Source organism: Nicotiana attenuata, unplaced genomic scaffold, assembly GCF_001879085.1.
Source record: "Nicotiana attenuata strain UT unplaced genomic scaffold, NIATTr2, whole genome shotgun sequence".
In the NCBI taxonomy this organism is placed as follows: domain Eukaryota; kingdom Viridiplantae; phylum Streptophyta; class Magnoliopsida; order Solanales; family Solanaceae; genus Nicotiana; species Nicotiana attenuata.
The window spans coordinates 81,813-109,480 of NW_017673696.1; the positions used below are offsets into that span (position 1 = coordinate 81,813).

At 38.2% G+C, this 27,668-nt stretch overlaps 1 non-coding gene across 1 annotated transcript; it reads left to right on the forward strand.

The window, feature by feature from the left end:
* The first annotated feature begins 4,633 nt into the window (after positions 1-4,633).
* TRNAE-UUC lies at positions 4,634-4,705 on the forward strand. The gene has a single exon. It is a non-coding gene; the product is annotated as a tRNA-Glu (tRNA).
* Positions 4,706-27,668: the final 22,963 nt, after the last annotated feature.

The following is a 27,668-nucleotide window of genomic DNA, read 5'->3' on the forward strand; positions in this document are numbered from 1 at the left end:
TGAATCGAATAAACCGAAACTGAAAGGAGAAAAATCGAACCATACCGAATTTAATTAGATACGGTATTGGTATAGGATTTTAAGAAACCGAATACCAAAAATACCGAATCGAAATGTCTAAATACCGTACCGTACCGACCGACGAACACCCCTAGTACACTTTCTGAGGACCCACATGATTTCTCGGACCGTTAACATGAAGTATTGTGCTACATGGGCATAGTGGAGTCCAATGGAGTCGACTTTGCTGTATTTCAGATGCATGGATCCTCAAGAGGTGGTGGCAGGAGTATGTTCGATGGAGATCAACAGGTTCACCTTCACTCACTTGGGATCAATTCTTACAGCTATTCTTGGAGAAGTTCATCCCTTTTACTCTAAGAGAGGACTGTCGCAGCCAGTTAGAGCGCCTCCAGCAGGGTAGCATGATTGTTATCCAGTGCGAGACTAGATTTGTAGATATATCACGCCATGCAGTTATTTTGATCCCTACTAAGAGGGAGAGGGTGCAGAGATTTATTGATGGACTTACTTATGGTATCCGGCTTCAGATGGCTAGTTGACTACGGATGATATTTCTTTTACCCGGGTCATAGAGATTGGTAGGTGGTCAAGAGGATTCGTGGTCAAGGTAGGGAGGCAGCATCAAAGAAGAGGCCTCTTTATTTTGGTGGTTTCAGTGGTACCTCATCTAGAGGCAGGGGTTCATTCGGTAGAGGCCATCCTCCCAGGCTAATTCAGTTAGCGCTTCAGGTGTCGCACGGTGCTTCTAGTAGTCTTGGTTCTTATGCGTCTCATCCTGAGCAGCTAGCATACAGCGCACCATCAGCTCCGGTCAGTGCACCTCCAATTCAGAGTTATCAGGGTGATTATTCAAGTCGACAGGGTCAGTTTCAGGGTCAGCAGTCACAGTAGCCAAGGGCTTGTTACACTTGTGAAGACCCGAGGCATGTCGCGAGGTTTTGTCCTAGGTCACAAAACAGCATGCCACATCAAAGTACTCGTGTCATGATTTCGGCATTGTGTTCTCCACTGCCTGCTCTGCCAGCTAGAGGCGGGGGTCAGGCAGCCAAAAGCGGTTTCAGACCATTAGAGGTGGAGGCCAGCCAGGGAGAGGCCATCCGAGAGGCGGAGATCAGACTGGTGGTCTCAGCCCCATTGTTATGCTTTCCCAACTAGACCATAGGCAGAGTTATCTGATACGGTCATCACAAGTATTGTTCTGGTTTTCCATTGAGGTGCATCAATTTTATTTGATCCAGGATCTACTAATTCATATGTGTCATCCTATTTTGATTCATATTTGGAGATGTCTCGTGATTTTTTGAGTGCTCATGTTTATGTTGGGGATACTATTGTGGTAGACCGTGTCTATCGTGGTATACCGTGTCTATCGTGCTTGTTTGGTCACTATCGGGAGCTATGAGACTAGAGTCGATCTTCTGTTACTTGATATGGTAGATTTCAATGTGATCTTGGGCATGGATTGGTTGTCGCTGTATTATGGTATTTTGGATTGTCACGCCAAGATTGTGACGTTAGCCATGTCGGAGTTGCCTCGATTGGAGTGAAGAGGGACTCCTGGTCATTCCATTAGTAGGGTCATTTCATATGTGAAGGCTCGACGTATGGTCGAGAAGGGGTGCCTGGTATATTTGGCCTATATCCGTGATTCCAATGCAGAGGTTCCTTCCATGGATTCGGTTCCAATTGTGTATGAGTTCCCATAGGTATTTCCTACAAATTTTTTGGGGATGCCATGGGACAAAGATATCGACTTTTGCATGTACTTGGTTCCGCACACTCAGCCCATTCTATTCCACCCGTACTGTATGGTCCCATTTGAGTTGAAATAATTGAAGGAACAATTGCAAGATTTGCTAGACAAGGGATTCATTAGACCTAGTGTCTCGCCTTGGGGTACACTGGTGTTGTTTGTTATGAAGAATGACAGATCGATGCGGAGGTGTATAGATTATCGCAGTTGAACAAAGTTACTATAAATAACAAATATCCGTTGCCTCGAGGATTGATGATCTATTTGACCAGCTTCACGATGTCAAGGTGATTTCTAAGATTGACCTGAGATCTGGCTACCATCAGGTGAAGATTATGGCATCGGATATCCCTAAGACAGCTTTGCGGACTCGGCATGGTCATTACGAGTTCTTGGTGATATTAATTGGCTTGACTAATGCCCTAGTAGCCTTTTATGGATTTGATGAATCGGGGTTCAAGCCTTATCTGGATTCTTGATTGTCTTCATTGATGATATTTTGGTTTACTCCCGCAGTAGAGAGGAGCATGAGCAACATCTTCGGATCGTGCTTCGGGCTTTGAGGGATCTTCAGTTATATGCCAAGTTTTCCAAATGTGAGTTCTAGTTGGACTCGATTGCCTTTTTGGGCCATGTTGTATCTTCCGAGGGCATTAAAGTTGATCTTAAGAAGATTGAGGCAGTTCAAAACTGGCCTAGACCTACTTCAACCACAGAGATTCGGAGCTTCTTGGGTTTGGCGAGTTATTATCGCCGGTTCGTGAAGGGTTTTCATCTATCTCAGCCCCATTGACCAAAGTTGACCCAGAAGGGTGCTCTTTTCAGATGGTCCGACGAGTGTGAGTTGAGCTTTTAGAAGCTCAAGAATGCATTGAGTACAGCCCCAATGTTGGTGTTGCATACAAGTTCGAGATCGTATACCGTGTATTGTGATGCATTACGTGTTGGGCTTGGCGCGATATTGATGTAGGATGGTAGGATGATTGCTTACGCATCTCGACAGATGAAGATTCATGAGAAGAATCCATGCATAATTTGGAGCTGGCAACCATTGCTATTTCACTCTTCAACTCATTTAGGTGTAAGATTCTAATTCCGATCATCATCTTTTTATTTTCCACTATTCATATATTAAACCAAACAAAAAAGTATAATTAAGAGGTAAGTGGAGCCAGAGAGACTCCTATATCGAGCAGGAAACAATGGAACAATTTTGGGCCATGACCCACGACGAAGAAATTCATCAACGTGTGAGTACATAAAACTTTTTCCTTTTGAGTAGATAATAATTTAACTATTTCAAGGTAAAAACTTATCTACACCGGATATTTACATCAAGTTTACTTAATTTAAGTATGAGAGATAAACAAAAATTTATTAGGAGTTTTAAGTAGGGGCGTCAATGGTTCGGTTCGGCCGGTTATTTTGTAAATTTTGTACCATACCAATTTTTCGGTTATTCATTATGTATAACCAAAATTAGACTTTTCGAAACCGCCCCAATTATATTGGTTTCTCTTCGGTATCGGTACGGTTCGGTTAATTTTCATACTTTTTTAAATATCATGTAAAAGTCACTAGTAGAAGTAGAATGCAATAACATACATACTTTTATAGGACTTAGCAAAACTCTCTAGACATTTTTACATTTTAAAGGGTGATGAATTAAGAAAATATGAAAGATGGCTAGAGTATAGATCCATTAACTACTCTACAATAGCGTAAAAGAAACTAAACAAATTAATATAAAGAAAATATAAATCACACGAGTGAAAAGATATTAACCAAACTGGGACTGGGACTGGGACTGAGACTCAAGAATAAAGTCTATAGAAGATTAAATATTCAAAAAGATAAATTTAAATCATACGAAAGGAAATATAATCAATACATTGTAGTTTGCTACTCATAATCGCTATAATGCCTTGTGTCTTACTGGTGAATATGCTGAAAATAATTTATTTTCGATGGGAGTAGCATAATTGAGAATTATGATTTTGCGTTTATTACTTGTTGGCTTGTAATTTTTTTCATAATTCCAAAACCCAAGAAAAATTTAATATTTTATTATTTTTAAATTTAATATATAAATATATTTTTCACATGTAAATTTATTCGGTACGGTTCGGTATTTTTTCGGTTTATTTTTATAAAATAAAAAACCTACCCTAATTATCGGTGCGGTTATAGATTTATATAAAAACCTACGGTTTTATTAAAAAAAAAACCTAAAAATCAGTTCTGTACGGTACGGTTCGGTCGGTTTAGTCAGTTTTTAAATATCCATTGACACCCCTAGTTCTAAGTCATTTAATATTTTAATTTTAATAAACAAAAAATTTAAATAGGTAGAGAATCGGAATACCAACATTATCATTTTCTAACATTTTGTATCTCGTGTCTTCGTACTTTCTATTAAAGATCAAAAGAGTAATTCTAAAAGTTGGTATAGGAAGAAGGGGAAGTAAGGGGATACTTGTATAGAGGAGGAAAATCGAGAAACAACTGAAAATAATGTAAATTTACTAAATTTTACAAGGCTTTGGAAAAAATAATAAATGTTGTGGTTATTATAATACATAAAAATTATTTGATTAATGCAATAGGAGCGCTCTCACCTCAGCAAACCATGTTTTCTTTGATGTACGAAGAGAGAAGGAGATTTCATCGTACAACTTTTTTTAGTTTAATCATCGAATGTATAGAACTCTAACCCGGTGGTGTTATATTTTGGTTGTGTGTTAAATATAAGTTGAGACAAATCCAGTCATTGTTTTATATACGTTTTTTGTGGAAGATGAAAGAAGAGATATCATATACAATATAAACTATATTGCGCAACACATGTAAACAAAATCCGTTATCGTCCAGCGGTTAGGATATCTGGCTTTCACCCAGGAGACCCGGGTTCGATTCCAAGTAACGGAAATTAACTTTTATAATTAAGATTTTATTTGTTTCTTTTTAAAAAAAATAAAAAAAAACCTTTTCATAGAACTAATGGAGATTGTAAAGTACTACTTTCTGCAACCAAAAAAAAAAATATAACAATAATAAAAAGAAGACCACTGACATTGCAATAAAGAGTGCTGAATTCTCTATTCAACTTTCTGAAACAAAAAGAAAAGACCCCTTTGTTCAAAAGACGCGAAAATGGGCGTGAAACGGATACAAAATGAACCAAAATTAAGTGATCTCGGAGACCAAGTGAAGGAGTTGGAGGACCTAAGAAACAAAAAGTTCTGCAATCGCTTTGTAATATGATTTTTTTCCCCCTCTGTTTTATATTATCCAAACTAGAAATTGTGTTAAAAGATTATGATGCTTTGAAAAAAGAAATTAATTAAAATAACTACGGGAACAGTAGGGTTGTTTCTCATGAACTGAATCTTAATTTAGACCACCATACGTAAAAGAATTTCGGCAACCTTTTTATTAAATATTTTAATTTTAAGTGTTAGAATCCAAGTTAAAAGGACACAGAAGTGAATTGAGTGATAATCGACAAATTCTTCAAACTATTAATTTGTATCTATGAGTATGCGTTTCTCTTTCTCCACCAACTCCGAGCATATACTAACCTCTGGAAAAAAAATTGAAAAAGGAAAATAGAAATGTGAAAGAAATGAAAGCATGAGGGTGTGTTAACTCTTAACTCCGGTGATATATGGTTGGTGTTTCTCTACCTTAATAAAAAAATTCGAATTTATATATTGGCATTGAAAATTCTGAGCCGATGGTTTATTGGAAACAATATTTTTACCTCCACAAGTAGGGAAAGGTTGCGTACATACTATCCTTCTTAGATTTTACTATGTAAGATTCTATTGGGTATGCTGTTGTTATTGTTGTTGTTGAATATTGGGATTGAAAAATCTTTTGGTAGAAAACGGTTTACGATTTTTCTAGGTATGCGCAGCATAAATTCGAATTAGTTGATAAACTATCTTCAAATGCTTAAACAAAAAAAAGTTTTTATGTAAATTATTCGCGTGTACTAGAAAGAATAAATAGAAAGAATATTACCATAACTTTTCAAACTGTATTAATAAAAAAATAGATTTATACCGTTTACTCTTAAAATTAGATAACAATTAAATCTGTAAGTGGTTTTAAGGATATGTGATTTCACTTGGCACAAACTAAGAAATATGAGAATTAATATTAGTAATTAACTGTAAAATAAAGCAAACCAATACAATGAGCGGTTATGGCTGCCGAGCTAGATCGCCCTCGAACCAACAGACTGTGCTATAAAAAGTATGAACTGAACAACAGAGCTTGAGGAAAAAAATGTAATATAGTACTTTGTTATGTGTGAATATGATGATTACAAAATGATTAGAACCCTCTTTATATAGTAGAGGAATTCTACTTATGGTACAATTCTAAATACAGAAGGAAATCCCATGATTGGCTAAATATCCGGTCTTGACTTTATACGTGCCGAGATTTTTGCCACAAACGTTACCCGGTCACGGATATCTTGGCTTTCTGTTATTCGGTTTAGCACGCTTTCTTCGATCATGCTCGGTCCCTATCTCGCTTCGGTCTCGATCACGGCTGGTCTCGATCTTGATCGATCATTGACTTACGAGCTTAGCGAACCATCTTCGTGCCATGGTCCAATGCAATACGAGGCTGAGCCTTGGTCTGCCACCCCGGTTTTGATTAGCCATGCAAAATTAAAGAAGCCAGATTTTGACAGTATACAGATAGTCCCCTCGTTTTTTGGAGTGTAATGACAAGAAACGAATTGAGTCTTTGAACTTCCCCTCGGTTTACCATGACGTAAGCATCATGACGCAAGCGGCGAAGTGACCGAAACGTCGCGTCGGTTCAGTTTCCTAGGCATTTAATGTGAGTCAGTCGACGAACGGCCATTACCAGTATTGAACCGTCGTTGCGAAACCAATAAATGTCCACCTTCTTCATTCTTCCAAACTTTACTTTCAATTTCCTTCATCCTAGAGCTGTTTGGATGGGCTTTTTTTAAGTGACTTTTAAGCATAAGCCAATAAGTTAGGAATTCTAGCATTTGGCTTTTGGCTTATTTTTGTCATTTTAGCTTAAAAATAAGTGTTTAAAAGCACTTTGTTTTACTTTATCCAAACACTACAAAATGACTTAAAAGCTATTTTGGCTTAAAAGCACTTGAAATAAGCCAATCCAAACGGGTTCCTAATCTCCACAGTTCTTTGCCTTCTCCAGATCTTTGTATTTTTAATTTCTTGGGTTTCTTTGCTTGTTTCTTCGCAAAATATCCAAGAGTTCCTTCTCCATTTTGTTCTTCCCCATCTACAAAAATGGCTAAGACCTCAAAAGCTGTCTCACACAAGGAAAACGCTTCCTCATCAAGCCGGCCGGCACCATAGCTGCGGCGGAACATCCCCTTGAGGACTTCGTTCCGAAAAAGGCGCCAATGCTGCTAATTTTAAGGTGGAGAATACACCCTCGACATCGGGTCGATGCAACCGATGTCAAGATACCTATGTACAATTACCGACGATCTCCTGGAGAAGGTGAAAGAGGAGTGCAACTGGGTAGGCAAAGATGTTGTAGTTCCTACCCCCGAGGAATCTATTACAACTGGAGGGGTATCTAAGTGTCTATACTTACCCCTCCACCATAGGTCCCTTAGACCTCATCATCGTTGCCTTTTGCAAGAGGTACGACGTCACTCTTGGCCAAATCCATCCATCATTCTGGAGGATCGTGATTCTCCTTCGATTTTTTGTAAGCAAGATCGAGGGGCATCCCTTTACCCTCGATCACCTTATGCGTCTCTACAGCCCCCGGCTTTATCGTGGAGGAATGATCAAGCTTTACCGCCAAGCCACCAAACCCCCGTTCTCGAGCATAGACGAGACCCAAGACCGAGGTTGGATGGGCAGATTTGTCCGAATAAAGACTTCGGACCTAATCCCTGCCGAAGACATGTCGTTTCGTGAAAAATGGAACATGAATCGTAAGTATTGCTCCGCCTTGAATATCTAACTTTGCCGTTTTGCTTCTTATCTTCCTTCCTCATCTAAGCCTTTGTGTTATAGCTGTGGCCGTTGTTACGAAGGTGATCCCCGATCTCGAGCAATGGGTCAGGGGCCTGGTGTCGTAGAGGTCATACTCCGAGCGTGCTTGGATGGAAATATCGAAGGGCCAATGGGAGGCCCGTAATCATGGTAATCTCCTCTTCTTAGAACAGTTTCCGTTCGGGCTTTGCGTCGGACTTATTCATCTTTTCCTTTTGTAGGTGTTGATACCCAATTTTTCCCTATGTATATTTTAACATGCAAATTACCTTCAAATAGCATATGTATGCATATATATGCATGTCCAAGTGTTTCCTTATTTTTCTTTATTTTTAAAGAATTTTTAAATCAATTTATTCCCTTATTTTATCCATAAAAATTCAATAATTGCTTCTAAAAATTATTACTTTGGTAATTCCTTTGTTGGAAGTTTATATTTAGGCTAATATATAGCTAAGGTAATTTTTGCATATTTTTATAAAATTATTTAGTATTTTTAAGGCTAAAATTGTATAATTGCAATATTAGCCCCTTTTTAGATAAAACTATGTTTTATATTCACAAAAATTAGGTGTGGTATTTTTAAATAATTAATTATATACTATAAGTATTTTTAACACCTTTAATTTATTCATAGAAATTATTTTATTATTTTTATAAATCAAATAGGGAAAATTGGCTATTTAGATGATAGCCCCATTTTATTTCGATTGTAGCCTAAATTGGACCCCAATTTGAATCCCAATTCCCTGGCCCAATTCCTATTAAACCCCGACCCAAACCCAATTAAACTGACCCATACCCGAATCCCCACCTAACCTTTTAAATCTCAGCCGTTGATCATTTAGATCAACGGGCATCGGCTGCCCTAACCTAATTAAGCCCAAAAGACCCCCCAAACCCTTTCATTATTCACCACATGCCGCCTCTGAAACCCTTCCTCTCCCAAATCCTCTCTATAACACCCTCAAACCCTAGCCGCCGCCACCCTAATCCGCCCCAACCTATGGCCTTCCAAGATCATCGGGGACTTGTGCCAGCCTTCCCTGGCTTTTTTGTGTTTGTCCTTGTGGTTTCAAGGCCAAACTATGAAGAACTCTGGTCCAACCTTCGTTCGATTTCAGTTCATGGCCCTTCTCCGGTCATCTTTGGCTTTTCTCCGGCCAGCTATGGCCATTCGAGTCAGATTTTTGACTCTCCTGGTTAGATCGATAGCTTTCAAGGCCTTTCTCGTTGCTTTTGGGTTCTTCTGAAACCCTAATCTCTAAGGTTCTTTCGATTTCTTTCAGACATGTTTCAGACTTATGCTTGCTTTGAACTTCTAATAATTTTCTCGAAGTTTCTTTAAAATTTTGCTCTCAAAACTCTTTATCTTTTCCAATTAGGTTTTCCTGTTAAGTTATTTCAAATCTTTTCTCTGATTTTTCATGTTTTGCTATGTTTGCTCGTATTGTTTTTTTATCTGAGTTGGCATTGTCACACCTCCTTTTTACACACCACCCCGAAGGATAGTATATAAGGGAGTTTTTCCAATTAAAGGACAATCGAAACGAGATTATATTTATTAAAGATTTAGAGTCGCCACTTGGGAGATTTATGGTGTCCCAAGTCACCGGTTTAAATCCCGAATCGAGGAAAGGATTGACTCTATATTACAGTCCGCGAACCAGAAATCCGGGTAAAGAATTCTGTTAACCCAGGAGAAGGTGTTAGGCATTCCCGAGTTCCGTGGTTCTAGCACGGTCGCTCAACTGCTATAATTGGCATAATTATCTGATTTTGAAAACATTTCGAACCTATGTGCAATTTTACTTTATAACCGCTTTTATTCGTTTTTTAGGAGGATTGCAACGTCATTTAAAATACGTCTTGAACCACGTCACATAAATGCACCCGCGGCTCTTGACATATTTTATCTAACATTGTTGGGATTTGGATTTGGGTCACATAAATGCGCACCCGAGTTTAGGAAGGTAAATTATTAAAATAACGCGCCTAAAGCAACTACGCGTTTGTAACTTTGCGAGGGCCATGAAAATTCGCTAAATGGCACGCCTCGATTTCTAAGGATAAAATACTAATTAAACGAGGGCCATGCGCTTGACCAATATTCAAAGAAGTAAAGTTCGACCAAATGTCTATGAAATTGGCTCTTAATCAAATATATTCTGTAGGTTTTTCAAATGGTTCAATTAAACAGGGAAGAGGTCAATAATACTAGATTGAACAAAGAAAACTCGAAATGCAATCATTTTGATCAATTCAGGTCCAAGCTCTTAATGCCGAATTCATTTTTAAAAGGAAGGCATTCTGGACCTTCTTTAACCACTGGGCCAAATACCGAGTAGCCTAAATAATTACTTGACTTCTCAAACGGTCCAGAATAAATTGATTCCTACTAAAAACATTATGGCCCAAATATTTCCTTTTGTTATGAAATATTATTTTTTAGTAGATGTCTATAACTCTTAAAGAAGTTACTCTCACTATTCTTCTCCATTATGTAGATAACTTCCACTACTTCTCACCATTATAGTTGTAACTCCCACACCTCCATAACCTCCCCATGATCTTCCTCCATGATCTCAAATGTTTAATGTCATGTTTATGGCATTCTTTTGTATGCCTCTATGTAATCCTATAAATAGAGGGTTTTGACATCACATTGTACACACTTGAATACATAGAAGAAATAAGATTCTCTCATCTCTTCCTCTCTACATTGTTGTCTATTTTATTGTTCTATATTATTACTTTGAGCTAAGTTTCGCACCACCTTTGTATTAATGTACAAAATCACAAACCAAATCAAGATAAAAAAATCAACGAACCACCCTTTCGGCTAACATTTGGATCATTTTGTTCAAATTAGCTTCCCGTATCTTCCATTTCCGATTTCCAAACCAGGCCAACATAAAATTAAAATAAGAATGTAAACAAACTAGCATTTCATCCTAATTACGTCAAGCAGTGAGTTAGCTCCAACCAACTACGAGCAATTTTAATTGTGAACAGCATATCACAAACAAAGAATTTGGCTAAATATATCATTCCAACACCAAATATGATAGCAGTTGACAAAAAGTGAGATGGAACGAACCTTTCATATCAAAATAGACTAATAGAGTTTGACAGACTCAGCAACAAGGATCCAGAAAGAAACAGAACCAGAATTTGGCCTAAAAATTGCAGCGACTAGAGATGCCAACGAGAACGGAACCTCGAACAGAGCCAGAATTTGGATCGGAGAAGAAGAAGCAGCGGCGATGGGTGATCTCGCTGGTGGAGTCGTTGATTTTGTGCTGGAGAATGTCAAAGTCCGTTCAAAATGGTGGAGGCTAATGCTCTTCCCGTTTTTGGTGTTAGCTCTCTAGGGTCCTATGTTTCGTGTATCCACAGCTGATGTGGAGTCCTAAGGTTGCTGCTGTGTGCTTCTAGGTGAGGAAGATAAAGAAGCTTTTGTTCATGGGGGTCTGTGGCTTGGTTGAAGAACGGCGCTCCTTCGTCTCCCAGGCCTTATTTTTTGTCCTTTGTTTTTCTAAAATTCGGCCAGCTTTTGCAGAGTATGGGCGTTATTTTTGTTCTCCTGATTGTATATTTTAGAGTGTAGGGTGTGTTTGTGGTGTAGGTGGTATTATATAGGGGTATGGGCCTAGGAACTATGGGTTAGGGATTTTGGGCCAAAGACTAAAAATGGACTATAAGATTTATAAAAACGGGATAAACCAACCTAAAACTAATTCTTTCTTCTAAAATTATGTACAATTATAATATAAAAATATAAAACTAATTTTAATTAATTGAACTAAACTATTAAACATAAAACTATTTTTTGTGTTTTCAAGATTATATAAAAATAAAGATAAGGTACTACTTTGGTAATTTTTTTAGATTAAAAATGACTATAAAATATTAATAAACCTATTTTTTGTAATTTTTTATTTTCTTGTAATAAAATAAAGTAAAATAGTAAAAATTAGTTGAAATGGCGATGTTAGGCCTAAACTAAATATTTACATGCTAAAATGGGTAAAATTTCGGGGAGGGTCAAAAATCATATGTCAACACTATTCTTGTTATATTTTTTCATTATATCATTTCCGTTGTTTCCATTATTATATTGTGCTATACCTGTTCAGTTTCCTTATTATTTNCCAACGAGAACGGAACCTCGAACAGAGCCAGAATTTTGATCGGAGAAGAAGAAGCAGCGGCGATGGGTGGTCTCGCTGGTGGAGTCGCTGATTTTGTGTTGGAGAACGTCAAAGTCCGTTCAAAATGGTGGAGGCTAATGCTCTTCCCGTTTTTGGTGTTAGCTCTCTAGGGTCCAGTGGCTAAGCTAGGAATTTCTCCAAGGTGTTCAAATTTAAAAGAAGTGAAAAAAATTTCGATAAAGGGTGTTCAATATGTGTTATATACTTTTAAAATGTAATATTTTACCTATGTAAACAGTACAATTTTTCGACGAAGGGTGGTCGGTTGACCACCCTTATCAATATGTGGCTTCGCCACTGCTAGGGTCCTATGTTTCGTGTATTCACAGCTGATGGGGAGTCCTAAGGTTGCTGTTGTTCTAGGTGAGGAAGATGAAGAAGCTTTTGTTCATGGGGGTTTGTGGCTTGGTTGAAGAACGGCGCTCCTTCGTCTCCCCGGCCTTATTTTGTGTGTTTTTGGTGTACTATTATATAGGGGTAGAAATTAGGTTATGGGTATGGGCCTAGGAATTATGGGTTAGGAAATTGGGCCAAAGACTAAAAAAATTAGACTACAAGATTTATAAAGACGGGATAAACCAACCTAAAACTAATTCCTCTTTCTAAAATTATGTACAATTATAATATAAAAATATAAAACTAATTTTAATTAATTGAACTAAACTATAAAACATGAAACTATTTTTTTGTATTTTCAAGATTATATAAAAATAAAGATAAGGTACTATTTTTTGCATATTTTCATTTAAATTTACGAAAGATACGTAAACTAAAATATTTTTGTAATTTTCATTTTTTTTGTAATAAAATAAAGTAAAAAAAAGTCAAAATCAGTTGAAATAAAGATATTAAGCCTAAACTAAATATTTACATGCTAAGATATGTAAAATCTCGGAGAGGGTCAAAAATCACATGTCTACAGCTGCCCCTCTTTGACTGGAAACGCGAAGAGTTTTCAGACAAAGAACGACTAGACAGGTTTTTTGACCCGACCCTTATTTAGGGAGGCCAAAAGCTAAAAGAAAGGAGAATGTGACCAAGCCCTGGTATCTGAGCTGCCTACATATCCTTGGCTATAAAGGAATCAGGCCACGTGTAGTTCAGAAGTGAATGAGGTGATGGAGTGTACCGAGGTTGAGAGCCCAGCGAGGTGCCGTTCCGTTGAGGTTCCGGTCCGCGGTCTCGTTATTACATCAAAAATCAAAATTGAAAAAAACTAACTGAGCCTATCAGCTACGAGTTACAAGATTCTTATCTATGAATCTTTTGAAGCTTGATCTTGAGTCTTGGTTGGTTCTTCATGCGGATACTGATATGAATCTTGATGTTTGTTAGCTACAGGTGTTGGTTCAATCTTCTTCAGCTTTTCAAATCAAGACGGTGTGAGCACGTGATTTTTTCCCTATATGAATTACTCCCATAAATTCAAAACAAAACAACTTCTTTTCATTATTTGAAATTTTATGGATTTTGGTGGCATTTCTTGTTAATTGTTTGCATTTGTTTGTGCACGTTTATTATTGTTTAATTCATGAAAAATACAAAAATACTTGGCATTTGCATGTAGGGTTAATGTCACATTTTAGGAGTAATTAGTGATCAATACTACAAAAGATAATAAAGAAAATAACAAAATAGTTCATTTTGCATTTTTCACTATTAATTGATTGAATTTGTCATGATTGTTTTGTTTGAAAAGAAAAGGGAAAAAATAATAAATAAGTTGGTCCACGTTTTTTGGGCCAACTTTGCTCAGCCCAAACGAGTCCCTTCCCCAAACCAATGCCAATACCAGGCCCAAATGTCACCGGTCCAGTCCCACACCCCCACCAAAACGACACTGTTTCGCGTCCATAGATCCAGGCCATCCATCTTCCTTGATCCAACGGTTAGAATTCCTCCCCCCATTTTTACATAAAAGTGTCTTTAAACCCTAGAGACAGTATATCTCTTCCTCGTACCCCCCCTGTAACGTCGTCGTCTCCGTCGTCTCCGCCACTCTCCGCCATGAGCCGCCGGCCGAAAATCGTCTCCGCCGGCGGCGCTCACCCAATGACCCCCAAAATTTTACCACAGCTTCTCCTCTTCTCCCCCTTTTCAAATCCAAACCCCTCTTCCCTCAAATCCTAACCGATTTTCTCAAATCTTAGATCGAAATTCCGGCAAAAACCCTAATTCATCCAAACTCGCCCAAATTGATACCTCATAACCCCCTCACCTCCCTCTACCTGAATCCCAAACTAGAACTCGTCAGATCCAAACGAAACCTCTTATATTTTAGATATAGGGTTTTCAAATTTCAACCCGTTTTGGGAGTTCAAGCATTCTGTTGGTTTTTGATTCATGTTATATGTCTATTTTGGACAAAATAAACATATAACATTAATCGAAAATCAAATTCGGAGTCAGTACAATCGAAGACTAAAATCAGTAAGTTTCTTTTCAAATTGATTCTGTTTCTTTTTAGTTCTATATTTGTTCTTATTCGGTTCCTCTAATTGTTTTGTTGTTTTAGCTTAATTTTGTTTCATTTAACCCTGTGTTGGTAATTTTAGACATTAGTTTAATTTTTTTTTAATCTGTTTTGATAGTCCTTAATCGATCTTGTTTGGGTCTTGTGTGATCTTAATGTGTTTTTCAGTACCCCCTTAGGGTTGTTATTAGTTGGTTTAGTTTAATCAGTAGTTGTAATTAGTACTTTCATAGTTCAGTGCTTAGTTCTATAGGCTTTAAGTCTTCGATTTTTACTTTTATTAATTAGTTAGTTAAATTCGATTTTTCTGTTTGTTTTTGTTTTCTTGGAATTAATTTTGATTCAGTTTGGTTTCAATTTATGATTTTGTTCTATTTTGTTTGTTAGTTGTTAATTCAATGTTAGTGTTAACTAAGGTATTTTGGTTAATTAATATTGATTAGTTCAATTGTTAGGACGATTGGTTATAGCTGATAACTTTAAATTAGCATAAAAGGGCCTGGGATTTTAGTTTAGTTGGGTTGGTAATTTCAGGGGCAATCAAGGGTAGTTTGGGCATCTAAAATGGGCTGGTTTGTTAAGGATCAGTAATTTCAGAATAGAAGTGAGGGTAGTATAGGTATACCATAGGTAGAAAACAAAGCTAGAATATCCTAGGTCCTTCTAGAAGGGGGCCTTAGTGTAAGTTTCTGCATTCTTAATGCAGTAACATGGGCAACAAGCCACAAATTCAGGGATTAGTTACTAAATTCTGAAATAAAAAAAAGGGGGAAAATGGGGAGTGAGTTCCAGAACATTCTGCCCTCTTTCTTGCCTATAAAAGGCAGGCCCAGTGCCTTCATGAACAAGTTTGGACACCCTATGAAAATTCCCAAAATATTAGAGATCTGAAAATTCCTAAAAACTCTCCAGCTCCTAATTTCCCCCTCAAAAATCCTTTTCTTCAAGTCTGAATTTCAAGTTTGAATTTCAAAAATATCAAGAGGTTCGAATTTGAAGTCATCTAGTTCTAAACCTTCTTTAGATCTTAATTTTCTGAAAAAATCCAAAAAAAAAAAAAACCAAAAAGCAACAGAAACTGAAAAAGTACTATTACATTGAAAAATCTTAGGTTAATTTCGAGTGTAGTGGTTGATTTCTACTTCCTGGCTCGGGGTTTAATTGTTGAAGGTTTTCAGAAGTTTCTGGGTTCAATTTCAAGCTCATTTGGGTTTTATTCTAGTTGTTGATGATTGATTTCCTGGTTGTGTTTGATTTTGATCTTTTCCTGGGCTGCTGAATTCGTTTTTGGGCTGTTGTTCAACCTCTGCTCACTACTGCTGCTGATTTCTTCTTCTTCTTCTTATATTTCCAAACATTCAGGTACACACCTTGAACCAGCTTTGATGTAACTCGAATTGGAAATGGAATACAAACTGTGCATGAGTTTTACTTCTCAATACATACTCATTTGGCTCAGCATATGTTAAATAGCTTGATGGATGTAATATCTAGTATAATTGTAGCTTTGTTTCGCATTTGTAAGGACTTTTTAAATTGGATTCGACTTGGTTTTATTGCATTTTGTGTTGTTAGCTTAGTTCTGGTATAGTTTTGTTCCTTACAATTAATAGGTGGTTCTGAGTTTGTATTACTAGCATTACCCTCCATATTAGAGTAATAGGTATGAATATTCTGGAGAGACTTGGATTTAATTGATGAACTCATGGTTTAATAAATTTGAAAAGGAAAGTCAGTATATCACCTGTTATTTGTGAACTTCAATATGGAATTCAAGTGCTATACAACATGCTAAGTCACTGAAGGTAGTAAAAATGGTTAATACGGTACATTTTAGGTAAATTCAGCATTTCTTATGTTAGATCGTTATTACATAGCAGATTTGGTTTAAACAAACATGCTAAATAAGATGAATTCATGCAGTTAATTAGTGTAAAATCATAGACCAAAACTTGAATTTGTTAGTCAGTCATTCTGTTCATACGGATCATGTACTTGTCAATACAATTGGGTTGCGGGTACAGTGTTGGGCTTGAGTCCAGTCGAAGCCCATTTATGTCATTGAATTTTGATCTACTAATTTAAGGCCCAAAATTGTTAGAAGTTAAAAACCCTTTAAAAATTATATTAAGAATATGGGAATTAATTTGCAATATGAATTTAGGTTTTCGAGTTAGGTAGCGGGTTCAAATTAAGAGGGTCCTCCCTTTTGTTTGAATCCGGACTTGAACTTGAGGCCCGAATTTATAAATGCAAATTAATTGGGCCCTTTTAGAGACAAAATAAATAGAAAATCTTAGTTTGCTTTAGGTTGGCCTTGAAATAATAAAAATGAGATGAGCCTCGCCAAACAAAATGCATGATTTGCGGGGCCCTCATTAAATGCTTCATTAAAAATACTTAGAATTCGGGGCCTGCCGTTTAGCGAATTCCACGGCCCTCCGCAAAGATAATAACCCGTTAGTCGCTTTAGGCGCGCTTTAATAATTTTACCTTCTTAAATACGGGTGTGCATTTCATGCAACCCAAATCCAAATCCAAAAACGTTGAATAAGAATGTGTCGAGGATCCGGGTGCATTTCATGTGACGTGATCCAAAAATACGTTTTTAAACGACGTTCACTTTCTTAAAAATTAACTAAAAAGCGGTAAATAATCTTAAACTTGCACTATAGGTTGCAGCATGTATAAAAATCAGATTGTAGCTATTTATAATAATTTAAGCGACCGTGCTAGAACCACGGGATCCGGGGGTGCCTAACACCTTCCCTCGGGTCAACAGAATTCCTTATTCAGAATTTCTGGTTCGCAGACTCCAATTGGGAAGTTGACAATTTTCCTCAATTTGGGATTCGAGTTAAACCGGTGACTTGGGACACCAAAAGCCAATCTTATCCCAAGTGGCGACTCTAAACAAATAAATAATCTCATTTCGAATAATGTCACTTTAAATGGAAAAACTCCCTTATACACTATCCTTCGGGGTAGGTGTGTAAAAAAGGAGGTGTGACAGCTCTGGCGACTCTGCTGGGGATACGAACCTAGAATTCCGATTCAGGGTTCAAGAATTCGAGCTTAGTATAATTATTGTATTTGGCTTTATCTGATTTTTCTACATGTTCCATGCTATATGTGCTAAATGTTTTACCGCTTTAATATTTGTTGAATTGTATATATAAACTGTTACGAAACCCTTCCTCTCTCTGAGTCTTCTACATCATGGAGAAGGATGCACTTCGTGTAGCTTCTCTTCTGTTTAGAGTCTTTCCCAATTTAGAACGAGGTTTGGATAAGTTGCTAAGCCGGCGGAGCTTCTGTATCCCCGGTACGCTGCCTACCCCTCGGCTCGAGTTATCCGCTCGGGTAAACCAGGTCTAGTCCAATAAACCTAGGGTTTAAACCTAGAAGAACAAAACCTCATGCCGGATCCCTAGTAGGACGCTTGTTTGTATCATGTGCATTTGGCTTAGGGGACTCAACAAAGGGGTTGGGTCCGTCTAGGACAGGTGACCTGAAATGAAAAAGACCATCCTGATGCATCTTACGTGCTACTTGTGCATTTATTTGCTCGGTTTTGCATTTTGACCGGCTTGTCTAAATGAGTGAAAATTATGAAAATAAATAGTGTTAGGACTAAGTAATGGTGACCATTTGTTTTGAAAAAACCCCAATGCCCAAATGGTACCGAAATGCTGTCGGATTTTTGAAAAAAAAAAAGGAAAAGAAAGAAAATAGAAAAAAAAAGATGTTGTAACAAAACGTTTTGACCGAACTACGCGGGTCTGATTCTCACCGGATGTGAGATACGTAGGCAAACCTCATCGATTCCGACCCCAATTTCCAAAAATTCAAAAATATTTTCCTTTAGTTCCTTCTTTAGAAATCTTTCCTTAAAAATTCAAAAAAAAAAAAAGAGAAGTTTTTAAAACTCAAAAATGGTTTCCTTCTTTCTAATGTCTTTCATACAAAAAAAAAATCAATAAAAATCAAAATCCAAAACTACGGTTTCCTTCATTTTGAAGTATTTTTTTTAAAAAAACAAAAATTCAAAAAAAAAATCAGAAACAAAAATCCAAAAATACTCTTTTCTTCTTTAGAAGTCTTTCTTTTGTAAATGTCAATAAAAATTTTGAAAAATTGAAGTCCAAAACTATTTTTGCTCTTCTTTAGAAGTACTTTGTAAATAAATAAAAGCTCAGAAATTCAAAATATTTTTCTTAAAGAAGTCCCTCTTTCGAAAATTAAGAGATTACATCCAAAATCCAAAAATATTTTCTTTTTTCCTTAGAAAAAGAGAAAACAAATGAAAAACTCAAACAAAAAGTATTTTCTTTTTACTTTTAAAATTCCCAAAGTTCAAATAGAAAAAAAGGAATTTTCAGAAGTCTTTCTTTCAAAAAATAAAATCAAAATCAAAAATCAAAAAAAAAAAAATTCTCTTTCTTCTTTTAAAGCATTTTTTAGAAAATTCCAAAAAAAAAAAAATCAAAAAATCAAAAATGTTTTTCTTTTGCCTTAAAGATCCATGGTCTGAGTTTTATAAAAAAAAAAAAAAAGAGTTAGTGTACTCAATTCCCAAAGTTGCCCGAACTACGCTGGTTTGATTCTCACCGGATGTGAGATACGTAGGCAACCCTCATCGGGTCCAACCACCCTTTTGCAAAAATAGCCAAAAATACCAAAATTTTAATTTTGTCACAAAATAAGTCAGGTGATGCCATTCTTGTTTAAAATAAGCCGAATGTCCCCAAAAGGGCGCCGGAAGGCTGTTTTTGCAAGAACAACCACCCTGTTTTGAATGGTTTGCGGGCACAGCCTTAAAATCTTCCTCCCAGAAGTGCTGAAAGGCCGTATCTGCAAAACCAAGTCCTTGTTTTTTTTTTTTCTAAATAAAGGAAATTTTGGAAATATAACCACTTTTTCCTTTTTAGGTCAAAATAAATCATTAAAATACTCCTTAGATGTCTTTCTTTCATAAAATAAAAAAATATAAATTTTGAAAAATTGAGTCCGAAAAATATTTTTGCTCAAAAATCCAAAACATTTTCGTAAAAGTCCCTCTTCCGAAAATTAAGAGGCAACTTTCAAAATCAAAAAAAAAAATATTTTTCTTTCGTGTTTAGAAAATAAATGAAAATTCAAACAAAAATATTTCTTATTACTTCTAAAAAGTCCCAACGTTCCAATACAAAGAAAAGAATTTTTTTGTTTAGAAGTCTTTCTTTCAAAACTTCAAAAGAAAAATCAAAAAAATACATATTTCTCTTTTTTCTTTTAAAGCATTTCTTTCAAAATTCCGAAAAAAAGAGAGTTAGCTTATTTACCTTATTTGCAAAAACTACGCTTGGTCTGATTCATGCGGGGTTATGATACATAGGCAATCTACATAAGATTCGACCGTAATCCTAAGAAAAAGAGAAAAAGAGAAACGCGAGGGAAATAAATGAAAGAAAAACAAGAGAGAAAAAAGAAACGCAAAAGAATAAAATAAGGCATTGAGAGAGAAACCATGGCCAAGGAAAAGAAAAGAGCGGAAAATGAAATAAAGAGAGAAGAAGGAAAAGAAAATGAGAGAAAACAAAACAAAAGAGAAAGAAAAGAGAAAAGGAACAAGAGAAAAGCCGGGATGACGCATGCAGCCAGTGCAAACATGTAGACACCCAGTTAACTGTATAGGTGCATCACCTCCCAATGTGCGATTGCCTATCTGTTACTTGTCTCAAACTAACCGTGTGTTGCTGTCAATTCCAGCTTAGCCTTTAGAAACGGTGGTTGGTTGTGGTAAGCTGGCATCGCATCAATACTTTACCAGATCGAAAGGAAGTGTGGAAATGTCTACAACTTTGCCCGCAGTTCCCATCTCTGAGGAAAGCCCCATCTCGGGGATCCCGGCATCTGTGTCTGTCACAGCTGAAGAGAACCGGATACTACGTCTCCGACTCATGGAGATGTGGGATGCCTGGACCAATGGAAGGGAGCCTCCAAGCGCCATCCCTGTATTTCCTGAACTATTTCCTAGAACTGGGGGTGCCTCCAATATCCCTATCAGCCATCCTCATACTCCGTTGGGACAACCTACCATGACCGCTCACTTCGTCGAAACACCTTCTGAGGTCCGCCCCCAGGTGTTCCCAGCAGGAGCAGCTCCTAACATCTTTACTGCTCCATCATGCTCTGCTACAACACAACCTTCACTGCCAAGGCCCGCCTTTGATCCCTCAGCTTTCACCTTCCAAAACCCTGTCTTTCCAGTGGATCCTCCTCAATATCCCACATATAATTATACAGATCTATGCATGTTCCCTCACGTGCACCTGTCCATGGGATTTAAAACGCCAAAGTTTGAAAAGTATGATGGGCATGGCGATCCCATCGCTCACTTGAAAAAGTATTGCAATCAGTTGCGTGGGGCTGGCGGAAAAGAAGAGCTTCGATGGCATACTTCGGAGAAAGCTTAGTGGGCATTGCCTCAGAATGGTATATGGACCAAGATGTCTCACGATGGCACATTTGGGACGATCTTGCTAGAGATTTTGTAAGGCAGTTTCATTACAACATCGACATCGCACCAGACAGGAACTCCTTGGCAAACTTGAAGAAGAAGCCCTCAGAAAGCTTCAGAGAATATGCTATTAATTGGCGCGAACAGGCATCGAGGGTGAAAACCCCCATGGATGAAGTAGAAATGGTAACTGTCTTTCTTCAGGCCCAGGAGGCGGATTATTTCCAGAACATGATGTCAACCATGGGAAAACCTTTTGCAGAGGCGATTAAGATCGGTGAAATGGTAGAGAATGGGCTAAAAACGGGTAGAATCGTGAGCCAGTCAGCCATAAGAGCAACTTCCCAAGCCATCCAAGGCGGGTCTGGAGGAATAGCCAAAGGCAAAAAGAAAGAAGAAATGGTTATGGCAGCATCAGGGGCAAGAAGACACCGGACCTCTAGACCCATCTTCTCTGAAAGAACCCCTCAACATTACTACCCGCACCATGACATGGCTTATGCTCCTCAACCGTATGCGGTCATGAATGCTCAACCCTTTGCTCGGCCGCAGCCACATGCCAATAGAAACCAAGCTCCATTTCAAAGAAATCAGCCTCCTCACCAAAACCACTATAACCCCCATCCTCCACAAAATAACTTCCATCCTCGGGAACCACCCAGGAGAGCAAACTTTACACCAATCGGTGAACCATACTCTAGTTTGTTCCCGAAGCTTGTTCAAATGAATTTGCTGCAGCCGGTCCCTCAGAATAGACAAAACCCGGCATCGCCTGCCTACAGAGCTGGTGTCAGGTGTGCATACCATTCAAGGGCAGAAGGCCATCATACAAATGACTGTTGGACCCTGAAACAAGCGGTGGAAAACTTAATAGAGCAAGGAAAAATAATACTGAGGGATGAGGATATCCCAAATGTGACCAATAATCCACTGCCAACCCACAACAACGGGCCGCTGATCGGGATGATCTGTGAAGACAGAGAGTTTGATCCAGCATTAAAAGCTATAATTGCTATCGCTGATGCGGAAAGAAAGCCAAAGTGGCCCCGAAGCAAGAGAAAGGGGAAAAGAAGAGCAAAATCACCAAGACAGCACCAGAAAAGAAAGCTGATTTGAAAAGAGGAACACAAATGTACGTACCCAAGCAAGCCTATGTGGTGCGGGGGACAATCAAACCACCTCGGCTGAGTGAGCTAGTGGTTATTGGACGCGTACCACAGAAGCCCATGACGAACCCTGCTGCGGTACCATGGAATTATCATCAGACGGTGGTTACGTATAAGGGTAAAGAGATCTTGGGAGAGCTGTTAGAAAACCCCCCTGTTGAGAAATATTCAAATGTAGAGGAGGTAAACAATGCCACGAAAAGGCATTTCCCGCCTAAGAAACCCGTCAGTGCTGAGGAAACGGAAGGCTTCTTTCAAAAGATGAAAATGGTTGACTACAAGGTGGTGCATTTGTATGAAACTTTTGTCAAGCCTAAATACAGTAAAGAGGAAGATGATGAGGTTTTCACGACTGAAGAAAGTGAGCAAATACGTGAGGCAATGAGGAAAATGCTCTACGAAACCCACATGGTCCAGCCGGGAGAGGGCACTAGCACCGCTGAGGTGTTATACATGGGACCAAGCGCCAAGCTTCAAAACTGGAAGGCTACGCCATGCCCGATCAGGCGGGAGTCCCGGTAGACCCGTCCTGCCACTTTTTCTGCATCCCGAGTTATTTCAGGGTGTAACTCGGATGTTTCCTGTAGTTTCTTGTCTTTAAATTCCCGAATGTGAACCCCGTTATCTTCAAAATTCCAAAAAATGAAATCAAAACTTCTTCGTTCATTTTTCTTTCTGATTTTGCTATTTTTCTCCTTCATTTTCTTCTCCTTAGTTCTAATAATGCAGCTTTAAATAACATGACATGCTTGCGGACTTCATGCCTGGATCCCGAAACGCTGCTAGATTTCGAAATAATGAATCAAAAGTCGAAATGCAAAAAGTCGAAATGCAAAGAAGGCAACCTTAAGGAAATAAAATAAAGAATTGGAACAATTGAAGGAAAATTGGTTCGCGCTTTGGAAAGGTTCATACATTGCAACAAAAGAGTGTGTTGTACTCAGGGCACGTCCGGGCAGTTGTACCAACAAAGAATGGCCCGCGCTTACAACAAGAAGGTGCGTCCCAGGAATTTTGAAGTGGGACAACTCGTGTTAAGACGCATTCTCCCTCATCACCAGGAAGCAAAAGGAAAATTTGCTCCTAATTGGAAGGGTCCATACAACATCCGGAAATATTGCCGAGAGGAGCATTGTATTTGGGAGATATCGAAAGAAATGATCCCGAAACAGATGTGAATGCGGATGCAGTAAAAAGGTACTATATCTAGGCTCTCTGCGGTGTTGGTTTTTGTGCAATTGAGATGACGAAGGCTTTTCTTCTCGCTATCCAGACACTATTAACCCTTCGTAAACCCATTTGAGCCGGTTACTCTTCTCTGGCTACCCTCTTTGGAACCCGGAAGTATTATCAAAAAAAAAGGAAAAAAAAGAAAAGAAAAGAAAAGAAAAGCAAAAACAAAAACAAAAACAAAAACAAAAATTATTTCCCTGAACTACGTTTGACTTGATTCCGAAAGGATACGTAGGCAGCCTCTCTCTGGGGTTCAGTCACACCAAAATAAAAATCCAAATTCCCCTAATATGAAACTGGGCCAGATGTTATAATGGTCTGGCGATGGTTTCGCCCGAAAGGTTCCAAAGTTGTAATTCAATCCAAATTCTTTTTACCCCAAACCTTGTTCAAGTCCTTCTGATCAATCGGCAAAAAGGTTCAAAATGGGAGGATAGAGTTATTTGGATCTGATACAACAAAATGAGAGAAGTAAAATGAGAGTGTCTTATTGGTGAAAACCCACACGGGCACCTTGAGGCGATGGTAAGTAGAGAAATTGAAAATGAGAGAGTCCGTTTAGTGAAAACTCATAAAGAGCACTATCGGGCGACGGTGAGAAGAGAAATGAGAGAGGTCGATTGGAGAAAATCCGCAAAGGGCGCTGTCGGCCGACAAGAAGACATCTCACCACTAAAAGAGTCCTAGCAAGGTTCCCTGATTTTGAAATAAGGATCAATGGGTTCACGAGAAACTGGAAAGTTTGTGTGGGTCGGGCGTCCAGTCCAAGAAGCATGTCATGTTCATTTGAAGCCAGCATGCACCCCAGATAAGTCCTCCTTTTCCCCCGAAAGGGACGTTTCTCTTTAAAATCATATGCTTGCCTTTTTCATACCTTTTCTTTGAATCCCTTTCGGTTTAACTCTGATTCCGTAACTATTTCAAAGTGGCAGGACCGGCTTTACAGGGCTCTGCCTGGTCAGAGTCGAAGAAAATACCCAGCCTAAGCGAGTGCGTCAGGCCAATCTCGACTGACCATAGTGGTTGATGCTTTCGAAGCAAAGACATTGGAAAAGAAAGAAAATCAAAGGCAAGGGCAGAATAAAGTGAAAAGGCCAGAGCCCACACGGGCGAGTCATAATGAAATCCTGAGAGTTGAACCCGGTCGGTTTGAAAAGAGATTCACCCTCAAGGCCAACAAGCAGCAAAGTTCTCAATGGAAAGGGGCCGGGATCAAGCAATTGGGATGATCAAGGCCACAAAAACCAACCACCATTTCAAACTAACAAACTGTTCTTTGTTGAAAACAGGTGCAATCAAAGCAACCATGCAAGAAGCAGGTGCAACCCAAAAGGAAATGAAGTGCGCAAGCGCTGAAACAGCTTTGCAGCAGGAAAACAACCAAAAAGGAAGTTTCCCCAAATTCTTTCATGCGTTTTGCTAAATAAAAATGAAAATATAAAAGAAGAAGAAAAGAAGAAAAAAAAAGAGAAGAAGAAAAGAAATGAAATTGAAAATCCCAAAAGAGAAACAAATCATGGTAACAAGGAGCTTTTTCTTTTCAAATCCTGGCCAAAAAACCGAGGATCTCCCTGGCATAACCCAAGGAGTTTTTCTTTCCAAATCTCAGCCAAAAAACCGAGGATCTCCCTGGCATAACCCAAGGGGCTTTTTCTTTCCAAATTCCGACCAAAAAATCGAGGATCTCCCTGGCATAACCCAAGGAGCTTTTTCCTTCCAAATCCCGGCCAAAAAATCGAGGATCTCCCTGGCATAACCCAAGGAGCTTTTTCCTTCCAAATCCCGGCCAAAAAACCGAGGATCTCCCTGGCATAACCCAAGGAGCTTTTTCTTTCCAAATCCCGGCCAAAAAACCGAGGATCTCCCTGGCATAACCCAAGGAGCTTTTTCTTTCCAAATCTCGGCAAAACCTGAGGACCTTTTTCTTTTCGTCCCGGCAGAACCCGAGACCCTTTTTCCTTCCGGCATAACCCGGTCATTTTCCAGCATAACCTGGATTCATTCACAAGAATACACAATCCTAATTTGACTGCTTAGATATATGTCACAATTAACTCACAAAATTTTCCTAGTGAAAACTGGGGCAGAAAATTTCGTTCGTTTGTTTGTTTTGATATCTTAAGCAGGTTGACCCCAAAACGTAGGGTGCGAAATGACCAATGGAATGAGTCTCAATCCAGAGTCAAGAAAAGAACAAAAGAACAAAAAGAAATAAACTCAAAAGTGAAGCAAGCAAGGGTGCGAATTGCTCAAAATTTGATTGAAGTCACAAGATCCGCTGATCCTGTTTTGACCCAATGCTGCATGAAGAAATAAACATCTACAACTTGCGAGCATCAAGATTCAGATCGAAGTCCACGACAGACTCAAGATCAAGTGTCAAGAGAATTATAGATAGGAATCTTGTAACTCATAGTTGATAGGCATAGCTAGCTTAGCTTTGATTTTCCTTTTGGTGTAATAAGGAGGTCAGCAAGCAGTAGCAGCAGCAACAACAGTGAAATCACAGCTCCTGGTAGTCCCAGCTACCAAACCTTCCAGAACTACACTGACCTGATTCCTTTATTGCCAAGGATATGTAGGCAACCTTTGAAGCAGGGTTCGGTCAGACGGTTTTCAAAAATGCTTCACACGGAGTATTCGAACGGGCAAAAATCGTTCGTATCCGCTCACTTTTCTTTGCCCGAGAACTCTTCGTGTTCTCGAGCAAAGAGGGGCAGCTGTGAGCACGTGATTTTTGCCCTATATGAATTACTCCCTTAAATTCAAAACAAAACAACTTCTTTTCATTATTTGAAATTTTATGGATTTTGGTGGCATTTCTTGTTAATTGTTTGCATTTGTTTGTGCACGTTTATTATTGTTTAATTCATAAAAAATATAAAAATACTTGGCATTTGCATGTAGGGTTAATGTCACATTTTAGGAGTAATTAGTGATCAATACTACAAAAGATAATAAAGAAAATAACAAAATAGTTCATTTTGCATTTTTCACTATTAATTGATTTAATTTGTCATGATTGTTTTGTTTGAAAAGAAAAGGGAAAAAATAATAAATAAGTTGGTCCACGTTTTTTGGGCCAACTTTGCTCAGCCCAAACGAGTCCCTTCCCCAAACCAACGCCAATACCAGGCCCAAGTCATCGATCCAGTCCCACACCCCCACCAAAACGACGTTGTTTCGCGTCCATAGATCCAGGCCATCCATCTTCCTTGATCCAACGGTTAGAATTCCTCCCCCCATTTTACATAAAAGTGTCTTTAAACCCTAGAGACAGTATGTCTCTTCCTGTACCCCCCCCCCCCTCATAACCGCCGTCGTCTCCGTCGTCTCCGCCACTCTCCGCCATGAGCCGCCGGCCGGAAATCATCTCCGCCGGCGGCGCTCACCCAATGACCCCCCAAAATTTTTACCACAGCTTCTCCTCTTCTCCCCCTTTTCTAATCCAAACCCCTATTCCCTCAAATCCTAGCCGATTTCCTCAAATCTTAGATCGAAATTCAGGCAAAAACCCTAATTCATCCAAACTCGCCCAAATTGATACCTGATAACCCCCTCACCTCCCTCTACCTGAATCCCAAACTAGAACTCGTCAGATCCAAACGAAACCTCTTATATTTTAGATTCTAGGGTTTTCAAATTTCAACCCGTTTTGGGAGTTCAAGCATTCTGTTGGTTTTCGATTAATGTTATATGTCTATTTTGGACAAAATAAACATATAACATTAATCGAAAATCAAATTCGGAGTCAGTCCAATCGAAGACTAAAATCAGTAAGTTTCTTTTCAAATTGATTCTGTTTCTTTTTAGTTCTATATTTGTTCTTATTCGGTTCCTGTAATTTTTTTGTTATTTTAGCTTAATTTTGTTTCATTTAACCCTGTGTTGGTAATTTTAGACATTAGTTTAATTTTTTTTTTAATCTGTTTTGATAGTCCTTAATCGATCTTGTTTGGGCCTTGTGTGATCTTAATGTGTTTTTCAGTACCCCTTAGGGTTGTTATTAGTTGTTTTAGTTTAATCAGTAGTTATAATTAGTACTTTCATAGTTCAGTGCTTAGTTCTATAGGCTTTAAGTCTTCGATTTTTACTTTTATTAATTAGTNTAGGCTTTTAAGTCTTTCGTATTTTTTACTTTTATTTAATTTAGTTAGTTAAATTTCGATTTTTTCTGTTTTGTTTTTGTTTTCTTGGAATTAATTTTGATTCAGTTTGGTTTCAATTTATGATTTTGTTCTATTTTGTTTGTTAGTTGTTAATTCAATGTTAGT